General features: G+C 34.8%; 1 protein-coding gene and 1 pseudogene across 15 annotated transcripts in view; both read right to left on the minus strand.

The window, feature by feature from the left end:
* PPFIA2 (PTPRF interacting protein alpha 2) overlaps nt 1-23,922 on the minus strand; it is a 497,964-nt gene that overhangs the window by 278,355 nt on the left and 195,687 nt on the right. The gene's annotated exons all lie outside the window — the stretch shown is intronic.
* Nucleotides 374-22,341, minus strand: LOC129009859 (store-operated calcium entry-associated regulatory factor-like; annotated as a pseudogene).

Here is a 23,922-nt window from a genome sequence, read left to right on the forward strand (position 1 = left end):
GTGTCTGCTTTCTATCGGTACAACAGTTTCATTCTTAATGTTTCTTATGGCTTCACAGGTTTTAGAAATAAAACAATACATTTTCAGCCTTCCACAGTAATCAACACTTTTAAAAACTGAGATATACATATGTGTGCTATACTAACATACAATAGACAAGTATTTGGTTATATATTAACTCTCAAAGAACACAACTTTTTACTATTCCCTTTCCACAGTTGTTAACAGGATGCACTTTCTTTAAATATAAAGTGAAGAACAATAAGAAATTTTGCAACCAATATTTTCCTTCAGTTTTCTATTTTATCATCTTCTGATACCACCATACCCTGAGGCAGTTCTTGTTCTTGGGTCAGAGTTTGACCTGGGCCTCCTAAACAGTAGGATGATTATTCCATGTGCTAGAGTACAATGGAGGATAAGATGGTGGGGGGGTACCACATGTCTAAAAAGAGTGCTGCTGATATACTGCTGCCAAACAAATACCCCAATATTCCTCCAGTTCCCACGCCAGTTCAGAATCCTGATCCAGAATTTTCATATCCTTGTCCTGCAAAAGGACAGTCAAAAACAGTAGTTGCACCATGGCTAGAATTCTGCAGTCCTGTGAATGCAGAATAAAGACTAGGATTAGGGGTCCTGCTCAGCTGGTGAATTTCTGACAACGGTGGGAAATGCACAATACTCAGAATATGGTGGCAGAGAATACTGACCATTGCTTAGGAACAGTTTATAAACTACAAGGTAGCAGCACCACAATGGTAATCAATCCACTGATGCCACAGGAATCTGCAGAGTACCACTAATAAAAATTATCTGAGAGGCCAGGCACCATAGCTCATGCCTGTAATCCCAGAACTTTGGGAGGCCGAGGCACGCGGATCACCTCAGGTCAGAAGTTTGAGACCAGCATGGCCAACATGGTGAAACCTGTCTCTACTAAAAATATAAAAATTAGCCAGAGGTGGTGGCGTGTGCCTGTAATCCCAGCTACTCAGGAGGTCGAGGCAGGATAATCACTTGAACCTGGGAGGCAGAGGTTGCAGTGAGTCAAGATCACGCCACTGCACTCCAGCCTGGGCAACAGAGTGAGACTGTGTCTCAAAAAACAAACAAAAAAACAACAAAAAAAAATCATCTGAGAAAGAGGTAAAGCTGTGGTGTTTTCCAGATTCTGAATTTCTTCAGGCCAAGTTCCAAGACCGTACAACCTAAGTTATATTCCAAGCCACAGGAACCTCTTTGTACACACGGGTGTTCAGGGGATTCATAGCGTTTACAGCTCACTACCTCTTTTTTCCAAATTTGTGTGCAATATCTAAATCACTCTCACATTCCCATGGGGTCTTTCCAGCCCAGTGTAGAGCTTGCAATTACTAGAGGCAAATGCAGGCTGTGGTAGTGCATGCTGCTGTGCAGTTACTCCAGCAGCTCCAGTAAAAGGAAAGTCACTTCTACACTGTTTTAACATACATGAATTTCCCCGCCATAGAATTACCATGTACATCTAGGATAAATTTATTTTATTTAAAAACATTTCGGAAAGTCCCACTACCAATCGCCCAATTTGTCAATATAATATACCTCATCTATCACACCCACAGAGATCTTAGGTATAAGTAAAAGCATCTAATGAATTCACTATGCTTGGTCATGCCTGAACATTTACGTATTAAAATATGTGCTATTTATTATGCATTGACTTTCTCTTACATCTTCTTTTTAACATTTCAGAGAAACTGGGCTTTTAAAAAATATTTCTTCTTTAGATAGATCATGTTTTTTATGTGTTTAGATTTAGGAAGTAAAAGAGCATTGGCTTAGAAAGCAATGGATTTATGGTAGGTTGCAGTAGTTGGGCCCAGAAAGTGTGAGGACCACTGGTCCAGAGAACTTCTGCTTCTCTGCCTGTCTTCTTCTCTAATAGGGAAAGAATTAGCAGGACGTTACTTCTCAGTTCCTAATCATGCCCTAAGCCTGGCAGTGAGAAGCATGGCAGATGCAAGGGGTGGGTGTACTGGAAGGGAAAAGAAAATAATATTTTCCAGTATCTAGATTTTGGTGTTGGCAGGAAAATTATTTGCCCGTGACAAACTGCATTTATCTTTTATGGAAATTGTGTTCAATTTATGAATTACACTCACTTTAAATTAACTAGAAATCAAAGTTATATTGTGTAAATTTCAGTTGAATTCCAATTTTATTACCCAAAACTCCTATTGATTAATTATACATTTTATATAATATTGAATTCAGATATCAAAAGTCCAGCCTCAATCTCTCAATCTAAAACAAAATTCAGCACACTTCACTGTAGGATAACAACTGTTAACTTATTGACTAACCTTTTTTTCTTTTCTTTTTTTTTCTTTTTGAGACAGAGTTTTGCTCTTGTTGCCCAGGCTGGAGTGCAATGGCATGATCTCCGCTCACCGCAACCTCTGCCTCCCTGGTTCAAGCGATTCTCCTGCCTCAGGCTCCTGAGTAGCTGGGATTACAGGCATGCGCCACTACACCTGCCTAATTTTGTATTTTTAGTAGAGACGGGGTTTCTCCATGTTGGCCAGGCTGGTCTCGAACTTATTGACTAACCTTTAAATGAATCAGTGCTACATTTAATTTGAAGAAGTAACAAAGAGTTAGAGAAAAAACAAAGATAATCGGGGAATTGGGTGCAAGTCCACAATAAACTGTTAACACTCTATAAAAATTCCATGTGACTAATATTTTAACCAGAAAAATAGGAATAATGACTGTTCTCTAGAGCAACCATAACCAGTACCTACAAAATATGTAATAAACAAGGAAATGGACTAGAACACTAATGTGGTTTTCTGGCAAAGAACTATCCTTACTTAAAAATAATGAGAAGAATATTCAAATACTTACTTTCCTTTAAATAATGAAAACTTTAATTCATGACTCCCATAGCTGTTGTTAGGATTTATGAGTGAAGTCACTAAACTAACATTCATTGAGCACATGCTAGGTACTATAGAAAGTGCTTTGTATATTGAATTTCAATCAGCTTTCCAAACAATGGTATGAGGTTATTGCTACTATATATCTTAATTTCTAAGCCAAAACTTAGAAAAGATCAGTAATTTTTCCAAAATCTATATAATCAAGAAACACCAGAGTAGGAGATAGAACCCAAGATTGGTTGACTCCAAAGGCTATTTTTCTAAACTCTAAGCTCTATTTACTGCCTATAGTAAGAGGGGATTAGCAGCAACATTGGAAACACGGGGAATGTTTGATCATCTAAGGCCTTCCAATAACTTTTCTTTTTTTTCAAAAGAAAGCAAGAGCAAGTTTATTTTCTGTTTTAATTAATATTTCAAAAAAGGCCATTAAGAAGTCTGCTTGTTTGAATTTCTAAATTTTTACATCAAGATTCTGATTTTTAGGTTTGTCCAAAGCTGGAGAATAATAAACTTTGATATATTCAAAACAATGTTTTCCTTTATATGTTTTTGTAGAGATGGGGGTCTCAATTTGTTACCTAGACTGGACTTAAACTCCTGTGCTTAAGCAAGCCTCTCACCTAAGTCTTTCAAGTAGGTGGAACTATAGACATGCACCATCCCACCTGGCTTAAATTGGGATATATTAATGTTAGTCAGTGGTTCATCTATAAATGAATTTTCAAAAGCCTCATTTATAATATTTAAAGTTTGTATGTAAAAATGCATGTAGCCTTCAGAATTTGACATATTTCCCAAATTCAATGTAATGCCATATGATAAAAATATCCAAAAGAATGCAACAGAATAAGTATGTTAAATAAATGTTAAGCAGATTTTATTTTGCATTTAAAAATGTATTCTTTTTGCCCAATTGGAATAGACATTATGATTTTAAACAAAGAAACTGCAGGTACTTACTATGGAACTATACAACTAAATATGCAAAGACAATATTTGTGTTATTTCAAAGCTTTCATTGGTAAGCTTTTTATTAGCAAAAATATAAGGAAGTTTAGTTTCCTGCAAGAGAAATAAATAGTAAAAATTAATGTCTCTGAGCCATAGCTTGCCTCCACACAAGTAGTGAATCATTTCTCCCATCTGTCCCAACCTGAATATATCCCTTAGAGATATCTGCCTTTCTGGGAAGAGCGTTGGCATGTATATTTATTATTACTTTCATTTATATACAGTTCTAGCTTTGCTGCTATCTTCCTAGAGCCTTCGGTTCTTTTGTGATGTTGAATAAGAGTTATATGTTTTATTGGAAAGATAGCAGTCACTATCATTTATAATTAGAAATAAAATCTTTGAATTGATTAGAAGATAATTAATGTATATTCTAAGAAAAAAATCTACTTTTAAGATACATAATGATACACATTAGAGACACCACAAGAATGGATAGAACTTTTGGTTTCTCTAAAAATATGACCTAGAAGTCAACTAGAGTCTTCTTCATTTTGATAGTTAAATAATACTAACTGCTGTCCCCATATCATGGCCTATGGGAAGTCTAATGCATTCCTCTTTGATGCTTGTAAGTATACAGGAGTTTTCCTTCTTGCAACAACCTGGTTGCTCCAATGTTCTTATCTCACTATATCCTTGAATATGTCCCATTCCATTAGACATTCTCAAAACATCATTCACATAAGGCTTTTGTGTGCTTACTAGGTAATAAACAATAATCATAGATCAAAGAGTAATACGCATAAATAATAGCAATCAGAATATAAGGCATTCTTATTTTAAGATTTTCTTTTTTAGCCATGTTTTCTGATCACTGGCAGGTCATTTTGCTGTCTGTCTGGTCATTTTCCTGCTGGGGTCTCTATTCTCTCTCCACATCCATATATCCCAATTAACATGTTATATAAAGCTATTTTTTTAATCTCTATTTCCCCTCACTTGTCTAAACCATCCCCAAATAATTTTTATCTTAGCAAAAACAAAAAGAAAAAACTAAGATTTTTAAGGTATATTCCAAAGCAAAGATAGCTTTCTTTCTGAAAGGACCCTTTAAATATCCTATTACAAAAACAGTTTAGTCTAAATATTGTCTTTAATCTCAAATAAATTGACCAATTACTTAGCAGGAGGCACTAGAGACTTAGAGTAAATGACAAAAATCTCTGCCCTTTCGAAACTCTGTCTACCTGGGAAAATGTACAAATGAAGAAGGTTACAGACAATGCACTAAGTGTTATAATAGAGTTGTATGGGGTTAAGGACCAGGGAAAATCCGGGGATTAGAGGTCGAGGGGCTCACAGGCGGATTCACATAGAAGGAAACATCTGAGCTAAGACTTTCAGAATGAATAAGAATTTGCTAGGCACTTGGGAAATTAAGGCATTCCAGATCCAGGAAAAACATTTGTCAAGGCATAAAGATAATTTATTTGAAAAAATAGTAACTGGATATCTTTGACAGGGTATGTATAGAAGTGATGTGATCCAATTAGACAGAAGATAGGGGATTTAAGTGATATATTTTGAAGGTCTAAGTAAGACAGGCTGTGGAAGTAAACAGTAGAGGATCTGAAACAGATTTCCTGTTGGGAGTTTGGTTTCAAGGAACTCAGGTTTCTGGCTGAGGCATCTCTGCAGAACAGCATTAAAATATCTAATGGTGATTTTTAGTTTGACATTTGATTTATGCTGATATTGATGTGCATAGGGGATGTTGAGGTTAGTTCTTTAGTAGAACTAATCAAAATAAACTCAAGGTGCCATTAAAACAGCAAAGGCAAATATGTCAATAAAGATACAAGGGGAAATCATTTAAGGGAGAAGACCAGTGGACTAATGACTGAACCCTGGGAAAAAAATCTAAATTTAATGGCTAAAAAGAGGAAGAATCTGAGATGGGAAGAGGTCTCAGAAGGAAATTGGAAGAACCAGGTGATAGCGCTTTCTTAGAATCCTAATGAAAGAATTCAAGAAGGAGGCAGTTATCAACGGTGATAAATGGTGCATTATGATGCATTGAGATCAAATAAGACACAGAGTAAAAAATAGTTATTGAATTTGGCAAGTAGAAGAACAGAAAAGATAGAGAAAGCAACTTTATTGGCATGACTAGGATAAACACAGATTACAGTGAGTGGAAAATGATCAGGCTAGAAATGTCCGCTCAGAATTTGGTGTTGCTGCCAACACATCAAGGTCAGACAGCAGGACTTACTTAGCATGTAGCAGATGTTCAATAAAGTTTATGGTATAACTGAATGAAGAGATGAATGGCAAATGAAATTCTGGGGTAAGCCATATCCAAAATGAAATATGGACTATATGTTTTACTATCAGGTGCTGCATTATTAAATTTAGTTAATTTCTTTATTTTATAATACTATCATTTTGAAAGGAAGCTATTCTGTCATTAGAAAGTACAGTCCACCTTCCATGTCCAAACAGATTAAAAATATTCAGGAAAAAACAATTAAAAATAACAATAAAACAATTTAAAATACAAATAAAAACAAAGCGACTATTTACAAAGCACTTACACTGCATGATTTACATAGTATTCACATTGTATGAGATATTATAAGTAATCTAGAGATGATCTAAAGTATAGTGAAGGATAAGCATCCATGGATTTTGGTTTCTGAGGGGTGAAATAAACTCCCCATGGATAGCAAAGGATGACAGTAATCTATTTTTGAAATCTTATGTTTTTATAGTTACTTATTTCTGTACTATCATATTTACTTCTGAGTGTGTGAAATTCTTATTTTAGAAGTGATTTTTGTATTGTATATATAAATGTCTTTCCAAATAAGCATATTTATGTATCTTTTTACCACCTCCTTAATTACAATCTGTTTTATTCACTCATTCTCAAAAAGAACAAGGAAACAAGGTGATACTGTGGAATCTTATTTTTTATTAGATAACTACAACTGGATTAATTACTTTAATTTCTCTCTTATTCAAGATGCTTTTTAAATAAATGCCTATACTGAGGCCTAGATGAATATTCTGAACACAAAAATTCTAAGAAATAATTTCAGTGTGACCAATTTAATTTTAAGAACTTATTTAACTTACATAATTTTAATAGATAAAACTTATAATTAATTTAAAAACAATTTATATAATTTCAATAATATTTATCACTATTATAGTAACCAAAATCATACTATATAATAACAAAAATTATTGAACTTTAGAAATAAATGGCAAAATTACTTTATAAGGTTAATCAGAACCTCAGAAATTATGGATTGAAGAATCAACACTATTAAATATATAAGCATAGAACTCTATGCAGGAGGAGAAAGTAAGAAAACCTTCTGGTTAAGTAAATGATTTCATATTACATTGTGTCCCCTTCTAAGTGTAAACTGCACTGTGTAATATACACATTTTTTTTTTCTTGAAAAGACTTAGTCATAACAATTAATTACAGATACAGGTATTTACTTTGTAAATATAGATGCAACTAAATTGAAAGTATTATTCTGGAACCAATGTATAGGTTTCTGACTTGCCAGACATGTTACAATTGAAATGTCAAGAAACAGTACCTTCTAGTATCTAAGTTATCAATCATGACTATATCAATAAAAACTTATTTTATGTTTGAACAATATAATGAAAAATATGAAACTTTTGTTATTTAATGTTTGGTGGTTTAAATATCAAAAATTCATGTGTGTAGCTTTCCAAAATGATAATAATTCAAATAAACAACTCAGTTCAATTAATACTCTAAATTCAAATTTTGACTAAATTTTACACAGTGAAAAAGTAGTTTCCTATTTAGAAGATATGAACCCATTCACTCTAACCAGTAAAGTAGCTTTAATCATTTTTGATGATGTAGGTTACCCAGAGAAACTATATTACAGATCTATGCCACCTACACTCAGTCCATCAACAACGAAACAAGTAGTTGTAATGTAGCCTATTAAAAATCAAATGAGTAATTCACATTTTTTCCATATAATAAATAGTAACTGAGTCCTCTGCCATTCACTTTGCTCATCACTGAGGACACAGAAATCAAAGACTGATTTTTTCCCCCTAATGAAAGAGCCACACAGTTCATGTACAGAGTGTGGTGTGACAGGAACACATGGATACACGAAATTCCAGAGAAGAAGCATTAATCTCACGGGCTGAGAGGCCAGAGAAGGTATCTTAGGTGAGCTGTAATCTGAGCTAAGGTTTGAAGAATGAATAGGAGTTAGCCAGATAAATAAGGGAAATAAATTGAAGCATTCTGAGCAAAGGAAATAAAAATAGGAAAAAAACCAAGAAGCATTAGAATGTAATTAACTCAGGAATACATTAATAATTAAAACTGTGCCTGTAATATTAATGGTGGTAAATTGTATTTTTCAAAGTTGGATACCAGAAAATATCCTATCTTTGCATACTCTTTTGAATGTTAGCTTGTCCTACTCCCATCAAGATGAAGACTGGACTTCATTTCTTTGAATCTTAGCAGGCCCTGTGAGCGCTTTAACCCATAGCATGTGGCAGAAGTTGGTAGCATAAAAGACACAAGCATAGCACTTCAATTACCTAACAACTTCTACCTTCTACTTCTTGTTGCCCTAATCCTGGACCTCATGTAAGAAGTTCAGGAACCACAAGACTCTGCTGAAGAGAGGGGCCATAGAGGAGCACTGAGGTGCTAGACATGTGAGTGAAGAAACCATCCTTGCTTGACACCAGCCCATCAAAGACTTTGCATGATGCTAGTCCCATCTGCTTTCCAATTGGAACTGCACTGAGAGACTCTGAGTGAGAATTATCCAATCAACTCCCTGGTCAGAAAAAATAGTGATTGATAAGGTGGTGTTTTAAGCCTCCATCTTTTGGAGTTTTGGTCAACAACAGTAAATAACTGAGATATAAAGTGTCTGTTTTGATGGTGATGATGGAGTAGGTGGTAAGAGCTGGATAAGTGACTTGGAACCAGATTAAGAATGGTCTTCATGGCATTTAAGATTTTGGTTTTAGTTTTAAGGGCAATGCTAAGGCAAAAATAAATTAATTGATTTAATACAACTTTTTTTTGCTAGAAATGGGGATTTGATCCAATTTATACTAAATATCACAATATAAATTAAAAGAGGTGAGCACTAGAACTAGGAGACTCAGTTGAAGGGTGCTTCAGTAATTGAAGTAAAAATGATAAGCCTGAACTAAAATGGCAACAGCAGGAAGAAGGGGACACAAGTGATGTCAAGATTTACCTAGGAGACAAAATTTGTAGGACTTGATCAGTTGTATAGAAGAGATGTAATTTTAGGTACTTAATTAGTAAAAAGTGATGGCAACTCAAATTTTCCTAAGCCAAAGTGGGATATGTTTTCAGGATAATGGTGCTTGTTTTGGAACTCAAAGACTGGGATGTGTCTGGGTCTTAGGGACAACTGGAACTGGGAACCGAAATGTCACTTTCCACTTTTTAACTCTGCTCCTACCTAAATCTTTATTTTCTTTCTCTGTACAATGGTTTCTTCCAATTTTCTTGTTATAATGGAGGAACACATGGCCTCCAAATTGACCAAGATTTACATCTAATAGTTTCAAGATCCAACAAAATCTACTATCTCTTTCTCAGATCCAGGAACAAAATGTTCAAGAAATCTTCTAATCAGATATTTGAAAAGAATTGATTTCAATTTGCTCATGTCCTCAAAGCAACAAGGGGAGTTTGAGGTATAGTGAATAGTTTCATGGAAGAACAATGATTGTATTCCAATTACGGGAGCACAATTCTTGATCCTAGATCAGGTGGACATTTATAGTTCTGGGATTTGAAATATAAATGTTTTCTGAACTAAAAAGGTATACAGTTATTTCAGTACAAGAACTGAAGGTTGTTCAGAAATGTATACCAAAATTTTTCTTGTTCAGTACCATGTGAGATCATTTCAAACTCTCAGTAACAGAGATGAGTCAACCTTCTAATAAGTGTTGGTCTTCTCTTTCTCTAAAGATAGACATTTTTGGGGGAATAGGATCTCAGAGTACAGTTTGTGATCAAATCTCAAAAAGGTTTATTGCATTTACAACAGCCTTTTTCAAAGAGAACACTTCTAAGTACGAACACAGAGTTTTGTGGTCACACAAATCCTGAAAGTGCTATATTTTATATCTGCTTCCAAGGTATTCACTATATAGGTTAGAAGATTAAAAGCTCTAAGAAATCTGTAAACACACACACGCTTCTAAAACTAGTATTTTCTAATGTATTTGACAACATTTTTAATAGTCTTTCTAATATCCCATACCATATGTTGTAGGAAATTCATATAAAGTAATATTGATTTAGATATCTAAGTTCATGATTTCAAAATGGAAGGTTTTTGTCCCAATTTAAGACATGTGGTATGTAATATAGCATAAGATAGAATAATGTATATAAAACATCTTCACTTATACTCTTAGTCAAATGATATTTTATTGATATAACTTTAATTAACGAATGATGTTGGCACATTAATCCTTTCTGTGTTTCCCGGTAGATATTACGCTTTATTACCCTGTAATTCTTGAAATTGATAATTTATAAATCTTAATAGGCACAATTTTCAAACAGTGACAGACTTTCATTAGGAGAAAAGAAATATTTAGTCATAGGTTTGTTTAAATTAATATTTTCACCATTTGGGATGACAAAGCATTAAAAATTACAATTTCTTTTTATAGAGTATAAGAATAAAATTAGAGCACAAACCTGTAAGTTAGTAAATTAATAGAGTTGAGATTTTTAAAACATCTAGTATTTTAATGCAAATGAAGAGAAGAAAACATACAGAATCCCACAACTCATGTCTGTAGATCAATAAAAAGGTACAGACTTGATACATATTACTATTATGCTTCTTCTGGGCACTTAAAAATATGGCTCTAACAAAATATAATAGGCCACTGTCAAATTCAGTGTCTTCTGAACCTTGTGCCCATCAGGATAATTCAGAGTTTTTAAAAATAGAGACCCTTGGGGTTTCATCCTCTAAATTAAGTGTTAGTTGGGATGGAACTAAGAAATGTTTCTGTTTAAAAGCATCTCTGGTGATTCTGACATCACTGGTCTGTAACTAGCCATGATACGTGGGAAACACTGGACTGGGTGTTCCTGGATCATTTGGCTACTATTTCCAAATACTGTAAATACTGTGTGTTATATTATGTATTCCAACTTTTCATTTATCTTTACTTATTCATCAAAATGAAATGTTATTAATTAGAACAATACTTTGAAGTGATGGTAGCCTAATAATATTCCTTGATAAATGCATGGTGGTCATTTTACCAAAATTAATCCAATGAATACATACAAGTTTATGGCTGTCAATTGAATAATACTTCTTATCATGAATAATGCAGATGGGTTTATTGGGGTCCTAACATTTTAAACTACATACATGTCAAACTTAATTAACTCTGCTTTTATAACCACCTACAGAATGTCCTACCCTTTTTTCATGCACATTAAAAGATGCAAAACTCTGAACTGTTTTCCACAAACTAATATAACATATATTGATAGGACTTAATAGGCTATCTTACAAGTGAAGGCTAATTGCTGAAGGCGAGATTAGGTAAGTTGAAAAGTGGTGCTGGACATCAAACAAATGGGAAAATTTGTGCAAGTTTTAAATCAACATTTTGATAAGTTATTATAGTTCAATATATCTACCCCCTACATTAACTTCTGTGGTTGTGGAGTATTAAAAAAATCAAGCAAAACTTTACCAATGATAACCAACCAATTTAAGAGAAAAATTCCACATATAGCCTAAAACCTGGGGGCTAGCCATTGTTGGGATCCTTATTACTGAAGTTCACCATCAATCTAATAGAAGCTAAAATGTAAGATGTACATGAGGACTGAACATCTTTCACTTTTTTCACTTATTTGCATTTTTGTTAGCAAGAGTGTATAAAATTAATTAATTTTTGTTTCAATAAAAATTCAATATTAGTTTCAATAAAAGTCAAGCTGTTAATTTCTTAACTGCTGAAAATATTTTTTAAAATATTTATAGAAGTGATCTATGTTATCTTAATGACTGGCATTTTTTTCCCTCAATGAGACCATCAGCAGTAAAAGGAGGAATTAAACAGGAAGTATTTATCAGGTCTCATTCTTATATGCTTTTACTGAACTGTATTTCTCTCCCTGATCAATAGCTATGCATTAGAGAGGACAGATATAGATCTTATATCTATACACACACACACACATATACATATAAATACACATATTATACATATGTATATGTATAATAATATAAAGAGTAATTTCTAAATAATTTCTAAATAAAAATTTGTCTAGAAATTTGACTGAACTGTGTGGGTGGAGGGATAAGATCTTTTATTCATCATGATATTCCCAAATCCCAGTTTCTGAAACAGTAAAGACTCCCCAAATCCCCATATCTTAAAGGGATATTTATATCTTTTCTACTCGAGGCATCCCATTTCAAACTTACTTTGGTTAAAATCCCTGCATATTTTCTTTCCCATTGACCAAAGTGGAGAAGTATCTTTAAAATTGGTCAACCCTAGGAAGCTATTTAATAGCTACAGTGAATGCTTTCTTATTCAAAGATCTCATCATTAAAGCTATCAATTGTTCTGGGAATCAGCATTATTTCAGCAGTTTTCACCAGCTGTCATTAAAATTAGTCTTTGTATAGGTGAATAGGTATAGAAATTTCCTTTCTCTATAATTTAAGCTAATTCATAAAAATACACTAAGCTAGGTCATTACTCAGAGTTAAATACTTTCAGATTATAACTGAGCCTTCTCAAATTAAATGGCATTTAGCTCACTAAATGTGTAATTTACTTAAAAGTATTAATAGTCTTGAGGGAATTAGTGCTTATGCTAAAATATAATTACAAACTCTCTGGCCATAAATTATTTTTCTAATACAATCTGAGACTCAGGAAAGGTGTCTAAAGGCATGCCATGGCCTGATCTGGGTGGCACAATTATAGGGGATTCTCTCTGGAATTGGTGGTCCTGTCTCAAATCTACCATTATAATAGGGAAAGCAATGTTTAAACAGTTTTTGCATTATTCTTGTTATTCTTAAGATACTCCATTTATACTCAAATCATCCTAAAAAGATAAGAATATATCAAGTTTATCAAATAAAACTTTCTGAATTCCCAGGTTGTGGCTCATTTCTCAAAGGGGATGTAGATGACTCATTCTGTCTAGTATGTAAATAATATCATTGCATAATGCCTAATTCTTCTAGCAACTAAGTTGAAATATATAGAGAATCATATTCATGCTTTTCCACATTTTCTTTGTACTTCTCAAGTTGTGGAGCTTGGACTTAAGCCAGTACTTAGAATGAATGGAAGATTGATCAGTAGTTACTGTGATCTACATTTCTTTATCCTAGGGTAACTATACTTTCATACATATTACAATTTGATACAAGCTTGCTGACAATAATTAGAAAATTCAGACAACCAAAATAAAAATAAATCAATAATAGTTACACTACCTGGAGAGAACATTCCCGTGCTTTCACATGGAATATAGGATGGCCCTCACACATTGGTGGTAGTGGAGACAGCCCATCCCAATGTGATCATAGAGCTGTAGAACAAGGCACATCAAAGAAGCCGGGACAGCAGAAGAAGTTAACAGTCACTCAAAGGATTTGTTTAGAAGGACTTCCAAGATATCTATAGAGACTTGAAAAATACTTGAAGAGGTGGCTAAGTATTTGTGATCCTGTAATGGCAGGTGTGGGCAGAGCTAGTGAAAAAGGGATTACTACTTTCTAATTTCCACTCTGGCTGGAGTGGCCTGGGGAAGCACACACTATAATATATGTTATGAATATGTGTGTTTTTCTGTTCTATATCACACAATGGCATTAGTGTCATTTCTAGAAGAGTGTATTGTGTATTGAAAAGGCCAAAATATAGTCCCTTCTAAACTAGAAGAAGTATAATACTTATTCTGATAAGTTCTTGAACTACAATATATGGCTACTTGCCTAGCTTAATCTATTTTCTTAAATTCATTTCAGAGCTAATAGCCCTCAAAATTTAGAAATCATTGAACTTTTTGAAAAAGACCTACTTCGTGCAATAGCTGAAACAATTTTAAAACATACAGAAAAAATACTACCCTTCCTTTCTTTAAAGGAGTTAAGAATTGCTCCAAGGTACTCTAACTGATAGAAAATGTGGGTAATATCAGCTAATCATATTTCAACAATAAGAAGGTTAAAGGACCTTGATGCTCATTATTAAAAAGGAATGTGGGTGTGGTGGAAGCAGTGTGTGCATTTGCACGTGTGGATGCATGTGTGTGCACGTGCATGTGTGTGTGTGCACATATAATAATTAGCAAGGATATTATAGGACAATAAAACATGACACAATATTGTCATTCCAGAGTTGTTGTGTGTTATGGGTCCTTCAAAGGACTCAAATTTTATTTTATTGTATTCTATTGGAAGAAAAATAATTTTTACTCCAAAGCTAAGTTAATGTTTTCATGTTGCATAATCAAAATGATGACTTTGATCTAATGAGATTTTATAAGCACATTAAAAATTATACCCTTATAATTATAAACATACCATTAGAAGACTCTTTCTCTTAGTAACTCCGTTATAGACTTAAGAATGAGTTCAATTGCTATTGTGTTAAGGATTTCTCAAAAACATCAAAAGGAAAACTTTTTTATATTTAGGTGAGATGTTGTAAACCTCTTTGAAATTATAAATGCAAGATACTTATTAAGTGATTTTACATTTCATTTATTTTTCTTACCCAATGCTTGTTACATGATACTTAGTTTTTTGGTTTTTTTTTTTTTTTTCAATCTTCTGGCTCATTTCCCCCAACCCAAATAATTTGACACACATCGTTTCAAATAAATTAACATCCTCTCTCAGTGGACTCATTTGGCCAAAATAGAAAGTTCAAATCCTAATTTGTGGGCTGACCCATGTGGCCTCCTCCATCCAAGATATAACACGTTATTACACTTTGCACTAACAGACACTGAAGAGCTATGAGCCTTCTTTCTTATTCTTGTCTTTTAAACTGAAGTTTGAATTGACGTATACCTGTGATCCTGAACAATACAGGTACTGTGACTGGAATGTAAAAGAGACAAAAATAAGTTCCAAATGGTATAGATACTAGAGGTAGTGTGGTAAAGGTGTTTAAAATATTATCAAAAGTACGGGCATGTCTTTAAAAAAACAGAATTGTGGTGGGGGGTATGTGTGTGTGTCTGTGTGTGTGTGTGAGAGAGAGAGAGCTAGAGAGAGAGACAGAGAGAGCAGGCAAAAGAGAGAAAGAACAAATCCTAATTTAGCATTAGATGTAGAACTATATGTGAAAGGTGGTATGTAATCATACATCATTAGTTTTACATTCTTACATGACCTCACCATCTGATTGTTTTTATAGAAATACTAGCAGAGTCATATGTGTTTTAAAAAAGAACTAGGAGAATTCATTAAGATGACTTACTTCTTTCATAAATAAAAACTGGATTGACTTATTTAATAAATGTCCCGTAAGAATCTGTGTGTCAGGCAGAGAAACAGACTCTCTCTCACAGAAGACTTCTTCAGATCTTAAAATTTTGGTCTAAATATTTTAACTGAGCTTAAATGTGTTCAAAAATTTGCCTTTACTGCCTTTCAACATCATGTAACCCTAGATTTATAAACACAGAAAAGCATGGAATAGAAGAAAAAGGTCATATTTGGAATTGCAGAGATGTATGTCTATTTCTCAGCTCTAGCACAGGTGCCTCTGATTCTATTAATATGGGAATAAGTTATTAATGAACATACAAGCTTAAATTTATAAATTTAGAGAAATAAATCTATCTGAAAACAGCTGATAATTTTTAATCTGCTGAAATTTCTGATCAGGGAAGAATAGACATCAACAAATCACCTTTTATGCAAAAGACTCTCTGCCCACATTTTAAATCAATGAGCTTTGTTCCTAAATGAAAAACTAATTGTGTAAGTACGTGTGTGTGTATTTATATATAATCTTAGCTATTTTATGCAATGATTTACATAACTCACTAAGTTTAAAAGTGTAATAGCATTCCAAATTTTTTCCTATGATTCATTTAAGATAACAGCATCTATTCCTATTGTAGTTTACATGGGAAGAAAGAAAGACCCAGGCTGTGTATATGACATGAGATGGCAAAGAGCAAAATTCATGAACAGAATATGCTGTGTCCTACGTTCCACTTTTCCCTTACAATATTGCAGCAAATTTAATCTTACCAGTTTGAGACATAACATTTCAATTAGCATAGCTAATAACTTAGAAAAACAATTTTGGAGGCTTTTTAATATGATAGGCAACTATGATAGTATAAGTAAGAATTAGACACAGTTCATGCTTCAAAAACTTACAATCTCTCATGTGAAGCAAATAGAAATACAGTAATGAATTAATGAGGTAAGTGTAGAGATTGTGATATGCCAGGGTAATACAGGAGGGAGTCCCCCCCAAAAAAAACGTTAAGCAAATCTGTTGGGTATGTTAGAAAAACTCCTGTCCAAAGGGCTCATATAGCTATCTTCCTATTCCTTACCCTCCCTCTGACCAATAAATTTTATATTCTCTGGAGTGCTGACAGGGGCAATTTTACAAATCACATTTTCTTAATTATAGCATAGGGTTCAGATGGAATTAGTAACAGATGCAAGCTGCCAACTTCGGTTTCCTATGTGAAAGCCACTTGTTCTCAAAGGGTCTCCACTTTCTAGGCTTGCTTGGTTTTTGTTTTCTGAGTCTGGTTCAAACTTTACCATATGTTCTTAAAAAAATTAACGCTTAAGATAAGAGTTGATTTATCTTGTCTGCACTGAATAGCTTATTATCTTTATCTATGCATCTACCTGGAGTATTCTTTTGATTAAGTTTTACCTAACAAAATCCTAACTAGACTTTCTTTTAACCTTAACAAATACTCCATGTTCATATTTTTTTGCTAATGTCAGAAAACAGATATCATCAAAGATAAAAATCATTTAATAAGTTAATATTGACAGTACTTCTTTTATTCTAAAGTTTTGTTGTCTCTTAAAAAAATAGGACTTTATGTTTTTCAGATCTAGTTTTATAGGTCTGTAACAGATTGTCTGTTGCTAAGCATTCCAGAAAAAGAAATGTAACTTAGAGGGTACAAAAAGAAAATTATAAAATCCAGTGAAAGAAACATAAAAATTGAATACATCTAAAAGTAGTAAGTTATAAGAATAAATTATGCTACTTTAAGCCAAGGGTTAATTGTCTTGATGTTCTTTGAATATAAAATTATAATTTAAGCCAAAAGTAATTAGGCCAGAACATAAAATGAAAATAATTCTGAAAATGGTACCCTATTATTTTTACTGCCAAGTGATTATTTTTATTCTACAGATAGTCACAGGGAAAACACTATTAGGGGAAAACATTGAAAACTTATGTAGTTAGAACTGAAGATGATAGGTAAATAAGTTTCACTGAGGAATATTTCAAGAACATGTAGGCATTTTGTAAGACAGTATGTTGAATGTACAATAACCACTTACAGTGGATATTTCCAATAGCATAATATAACATTCATTATTTCAGGATATCAGGCAAGGAAAGATATTCTTGCAATTCATTACCAATGGCAATAGACAATGAACATTGTCTAAATGGAGACGTCATGGCCCTCATTTTTTGTCTTTCTTTTTTAGGAGTGAATGTCTCCATCTTGTCCTCTTTTCTACATATATGTTCTTGTTGTTTTTAAATTATCTTTCCTAAGAAACTTCACCATATATTCCTGCCCAAGTATATCAGTTTGTCTATGTCATTGCTTCTGTCTTTTATCTCCTCTGGTTTGTGATTCCACTACTTAGTCTGGGTCCCCCTTTCTTCTGGCGTCTCCACTGGATCCTGAGCCTGACCTTCAAACATTATACACTATTGACAGCACTTAAGGATTTACTAACACGTGCTTTTCATATATGTACAACCTCTGTTCTACTGTCTTAGATTTCTCTTTTTCATAATTACCCTTCTTAAACAGGTAGTCCAACTTCACTGTTTCCACTTGCTTTTCAAGTGGAAATCTTGTGGAACTTGCTTGTGAAAAAACGAGTTTACTCCATAATCATTGCAATCTGGTTTCCTTTTTAGTGAATTAAATCCAAAATCCTCTTCTTAGCTCACATCTAATCTTTTAAATATATGACATAATATGTGACATAACATGACTCAAGAACAACCCCTCCACTCAGCATGGAAGTCTGCTGAGAAAACAGATTACAGCTCACCAGAAGAAATCAACATACACTATTAAAATCAGCCAATTTAACTGCTTTACTCTAAATATAAATGTCTTAAATCTTAGCATCTATGATGATACACTAGTCAGTCGTTATTCATTAATTTGTGCATTTAAAAGATATAAAGCAATTATCATGCAGCAGGCACATTACAGATGCTTTTATAAAGATGAGAATCATATGGTCCCAGCATTTGTGAGGGGAAAAAGTACACAAATAATTGTAATAAAATGTGTTACGCTATAATAGAGATATTTGCCATTGCAGTATGGTATCATAGAAGATGAGTCATTTACAAAAAAACCTTTAATACAAATCATTGTGTCCAAGTATATAAAAACAACAAAAAGTATTCAACATAAATCTTCTTATTTAAAAGGGAATAAAAAATTGGCTTCTAAAGATTTTTGTATGAATGACATCAAACATCACTCACTCATTTTGCAAAAATAGACATAAGTATGAAAAACAATTATTTTGAACGTATTATTAATTCTGATTAACATTGTACATAGAAATCATTCATCTTCATTGAACATTCGTGAAACTGATCATTCAAATAGCACTTCAAAAGCACAGCATTTGAAATGAGAAAATTTACAGAACTATAGATTTTTTCAAGCTGAAGGAAACTCAGAGACTATTTGGTCCACACTCATCATTTTACAAAGAAGGAATTGATGCTCTGGGAGACACTTGCACACAAATTCTCTGAAGCATAACTGAAATAGAAGCGAGCCTGCTCTACTGCAAGGGACCTTTCTACCAAAATGCAAAGTAACCAAAATAGTGTGTTTGTACAGTGAACTGCTATTAAGGATGGAGTTCTTTTGTTGGTTTTGAGGTTTCTGGAGTTGGCTGCTTAATATGATTAGGTCCAAAAATGCTAAGGACTCTACTTCCAACAGTATGGAGAACACTGATAGTCCTTGGTGTGAACTGTTTAGAGAGTTATGCAAAATAAATGCATTTAACATTCCTGATTCACTGCTTGTGAGAGGCAAGCAGTTTAGTGACTCTATACCTAATGCCTTTGACCATATGTGGAGAACCAAGGAACATAATGAAGCTGGTTGGTTGTTTCTAAGTTCAGTGGACAAAGTGATGAAAGAAAATGATGTACTCAGGGATGCTAACTCCCGGCTTCAAAAGCAGATACTGAGCCTCAAATCTGCTAAGACTGCCCTGAGTGAGAGTCTTATCCTCTCTATAGAGAAAGAGTTGAAATTGTGGAAAAACAGACACAAACTCTTATCATACAAGTGGCTGACCCGCAAGGAAAGGTGCATGCACAGCCTCACCAGCTGTCTACTGTTAAAGTGAGGGCATTGATTGGAAAAGAATAGGACCCTGCAACTCGGAATGGGGATGTGTGGGAGTACCCTGATAAAGCTGGAGATACTGAGTTTATAAACTCCGATGAATCTTTTTTGCCAGAAGAAACAGCTTCCCCATCCCCAGTAGTGTAACATCCCCTCCCCGACCCATGCTGCCATCAGCCTCTCCACCTTTGTCTGAGGAGATAAACCCTGCGCTGCCTGAGGCAATAGTGATGGCCTCCCCTGAGGCAGTTGCCAGGCAAGATAATGTTGATTCTCCTCAGGAGCCACCCCCAACACCCCTGTTTGCTTCTAGACCTATAACTGGACTGTCCTAGCCTCCCAGCCTACATCTTTCTCCTGTGCTGGATGCTTCCTGCCCTCGAATATCAGACTCCAAGTTCTTCAGTTTTGGGACTCGGACTGGCTCTTCCTGTTCCTCAGCCTGCAGACAGCCTATTGTGGGACCTTGTGATCATGTGAGTTAATAATAAACTCCTATCTATCTATCTGTCTATCTATCTATCTATCTACCTATCTATCATCTATCTAATTCATTCTGTCCTTCTACAGAACACTAACTAATACAACTGCATACACTCCTTTCTGAAAGTATTTACAATAGCCTGAGAAAAATATTTTAATGAGGACTCTGTGTGTTTTGCCACCACTTCATTTTCTCCAATTATAAAATTATAGACCAACTCCTAAACACAGTGTTAAACTCCCAGGAATCCTCAAATAGATGTTACTTAACATAACTGAGATTGTGTTGCCCTAAGAAATGAAAATAGAGAAATCAAATGCCTAGAAACAGCTTTCATATCTTATAAAAATTTTAAGCTGTGACCCCAAAAAATGTCATGGATAATGCCACAGATATTTTCTTTATCTGTCATCTGATCACTTCACTTTAGGACAAATCTATAACTATTTACTTTCCGTTGTAATAATTACTTGTCAGAGACAGACCAGAATTTGATGTATTCAAACCTGTCACATATGCATATTTACAGGGAAAGCACATCTTCTCCATGGGAGAGAATTAGGTTTTAAATTTAGTTCAAAAGGCAAAAATCAATGTATTCAAAACCACCCTGGATAGTCCCTCAGGGAAGCACCAGTCTGAAGATCAAATACCGAGTCCCACTATGTTCACTCCAGGCATTTTTCTTCAGAGTTAGAATATATCACTCCTCCTAGGCAAGAGCACCCAGTAAATGACCTGCCCTGCCATAAGGGCTTTGTCTTATGAAAAGTACATGTACTTTTTGGCCGGGCGCGGTGGCTCGTGCCTGTAATCCCAGCACTTTGGGAGGCTGAGGCAGGTAGAGCATGAGGTCAAGAGATCGAGACCATCCTGGCCAACACGGTAAAACCTCGTCTCTACTAAAAAAATACAAAAATCAGCCAGGCATGGTGGCGGGTGCCTGTAGTCCCAGATACTCGGGAGGTTGAGGCAGAAGAATCACTTGAAGCCGGGAGGCGGAGGTTGCAGTGGGCCGAGAATGTGCCACTGCACTCCAGCCTAGCAGCCTGGTGACACAGTGAGACTCCAACACACACACACAAAAAAAAAAAAAAAAAAAAAAAAAAAAGAAAAGTACATGTACTTTTTAATGTATGAAAAGTGTCTTTATCAACTAGGATTACATTCAGCATTACAGAGTGCTCACTTCATGAGAAGCACACATTTTTTAAGTTTCCATATTCACATTCTCTTAGGGGGATATACACTCATTGCAATGGATTCCTGTAAGATTTCAGTGGTCATTTGTGTCCCCTATTTTTGTTGTTGTAGAACATGTGTGACTGTATTTATACAAGATACATGTGCAATTCATGCCATTCCACTTACTACAAACACTTTCTCGTATATCTGTGTTTATACACTGACATAGATGTATATCAGTACTCAACTGTACATATATGTGTAGTGTAAGAAATGTTTTATGGTATAAGTTTGTTTCAGGAAACAACTGCATTTTGTAAGAATAAAATTATAATAGTAATGCAGTTTATAAAATATGTAATTATTGTATAATAATTTGTCTGATCTTTTTCCCCCCCAGGGGAAACTTTCTTTTTTTTGAGATTGAGTGGCGCTCTGACGCCCAGGCTGGAGTGCAGTGGCGCGATCTCAGCTCACTGCAAGCTCCGTCTCCCGGGATTCATGCCATTTTCCTGCCTCAGCCTCCCAAGTAGCTGGGACCACAGGCACCCACCACCATGCCTGGCAAATTTTTTTTTTTTTTTTTTTTTGTATTTTTAGTAGAGATGGGGTTTCACCATGTTAGCCAGGATGGTCTCGATCTCCTGACCTCGTGATCCACCTGCCTGGCTTCCTAAAGTGCTGGGATTACAGGCGTGATCCACCGCGCCCGGCCAGGAGAGACTTTCTAGACCCTTATAATTGATAGGAGTGTTTTTATTATTAATACCTGATTTTGTGCTAATGAAGTGACTCCTGCTGGGCCTTTAGGTAGTTTTAGAATAAGAGATGGTCATGTCAAAAATATGAAGCATGTGATTAGTCGATTGGGGCTTTGATCCATGTAATATTTGCCTAAACTCCTGACCTCCAGTGAGAGGAGGGGTCTACAGATTGAGTCCAATCACTTGGCCAATGATTCACCTAATCATACCTGCATGATAAAACTCCAATAAAAACTTTGGACACCTGAAGTGAACTTCCTGGTTGATGATATGCACTGATGTGCTGGGAGTGTGATACATCCTGATAACAAAGAAGCTTCGAATTTGGGACCCTCCCATTCCAGGGTCTATGTGTCTCTTCATTTGGCTGGTCCTGATTGGTGTCCTTTCTACTGAAACTATGATTGTAAATATAGCACTTTCCTGAATTCTATGAGTTGTTCTAGTGAATTATTGAACCTCAGTGGAAAATGTAAACCTTCACATTTACAGACACTTGATCAGAAATGTAGGTGGCCTGGCAACCTCAGAGCTTTCGACTGGTGTCTGAAGTGAGCAGAGGCTTGTGGATGCCTGTGTCCTTAACCTGTAAAGTCTGCACTAATTCCAGGTAGTTAGTGTTAGAATTGCATTGCAGTAATCATGTCCCTAATCTGACTAACACTAGGTTTAAATGAACAGATTGAGTTGTTTGTGTAATATGCAATTCATCTAAACTTCCTCAAGAAGCTGTACCCACTAGGTGGTGGATAAAACATAATTTAATCCAATCTGATAATTTAAACAGTTTCTTGAGATAAAGGACTTCCATATCTCCTGCTCTGGCTACTCTCTGAGATGACAGTGCACGGTACAGGTCATATATAAGCTCATGAAAAAGGACAAGAGTCAGAGGCCTAGAATGTGCTATCTTTTGCCTCTTCTGTCACCTAGGCACTGTCCCTTGTTTGTCTGATGATGGGTCTCCTTTCTTGTATTCAAACATTTGTCTGGGGTTAATATAACTTGGGATCTCTGTTGAAGCCTGGTCGCCATTGCCAGTTAGATTTTCCTTAGCTAAGCCGCTAGCTCTACAGAGATTCCTGAATGGGTGGCCTGCCCTCCACCTTTACTGCTGGGTTAAGTTGCTTTTTCCCATGGCTGGCCCAATTGCAGGCCTTCAGGTACTCAAATCTGCAGCTTTCAGCGTGTCCTCTCAGGGAGATTTGATCTGAGAACTCATAAGTCTTTCCATCCTACAGGGGATACAAGGGAATGTCTTGTCTCATATACAGAACAAGAATGCATGATGAGAAACCCTCCCTCCACCTTGATATGCCTTTCTTTTTATCAAATATGTCTTACATCAGCTTCATGCCTGGCCTTCCTTTCTTCCATCCCCCATCTTGATGGAGAGGAGTAGACTCTCTACCCTATTCTCTACAGCGTTACTCAGTGTCAGAGGTCAAAAGCTACATGGTATAATGGGGAAATTAAAACAAATCAGATTAATTTCTTCAAAATGGTATCTTTTGTTAAATAAAGATAAATATTCATATTTATTTAAAGAATTAAAACAGGTATGTGGCCAAAATAGAAAATCACTGTTTTGATAAAAGTATATTAGATATTGTTCTGCTTTTCTTCATAATGGTATTCAAATAGGACAGCTAAAGACAAAACAGTATTTAAACTATTTAATTTAGCTATCAACATGCATTCATTTTGAATCATGATTTTTAAATGATATTGCTGAAAATTTAAAGTAGTGTGGTTGGTGAGAATCATATCTTCTTTCTAGGTGTTCATATTTCAGATTTATTTGGGTTGGAGCCAAATGGTAAAAAGCTCACAATGATTTTATTTATCCCAATGGAATGCATTGAATAATAGAGTTGCTTT

The sequence above is a fragment of the Pongo pygmaeus genome, chromosome 10 (genome assembly GCF_028885625.2).
Source record: "Pongo pygmaeus isolate AG05252 chromosome 10, NHGRI_mPonPyg2-v2.0_pri, whole genome shotgun sequence".
Classification (NCBI taxonomy): Eukaryota; Metazoa; Chordata; class Mammalia; order Primates; family Hominidae; genus Pongo; species Pongo pygmaeus.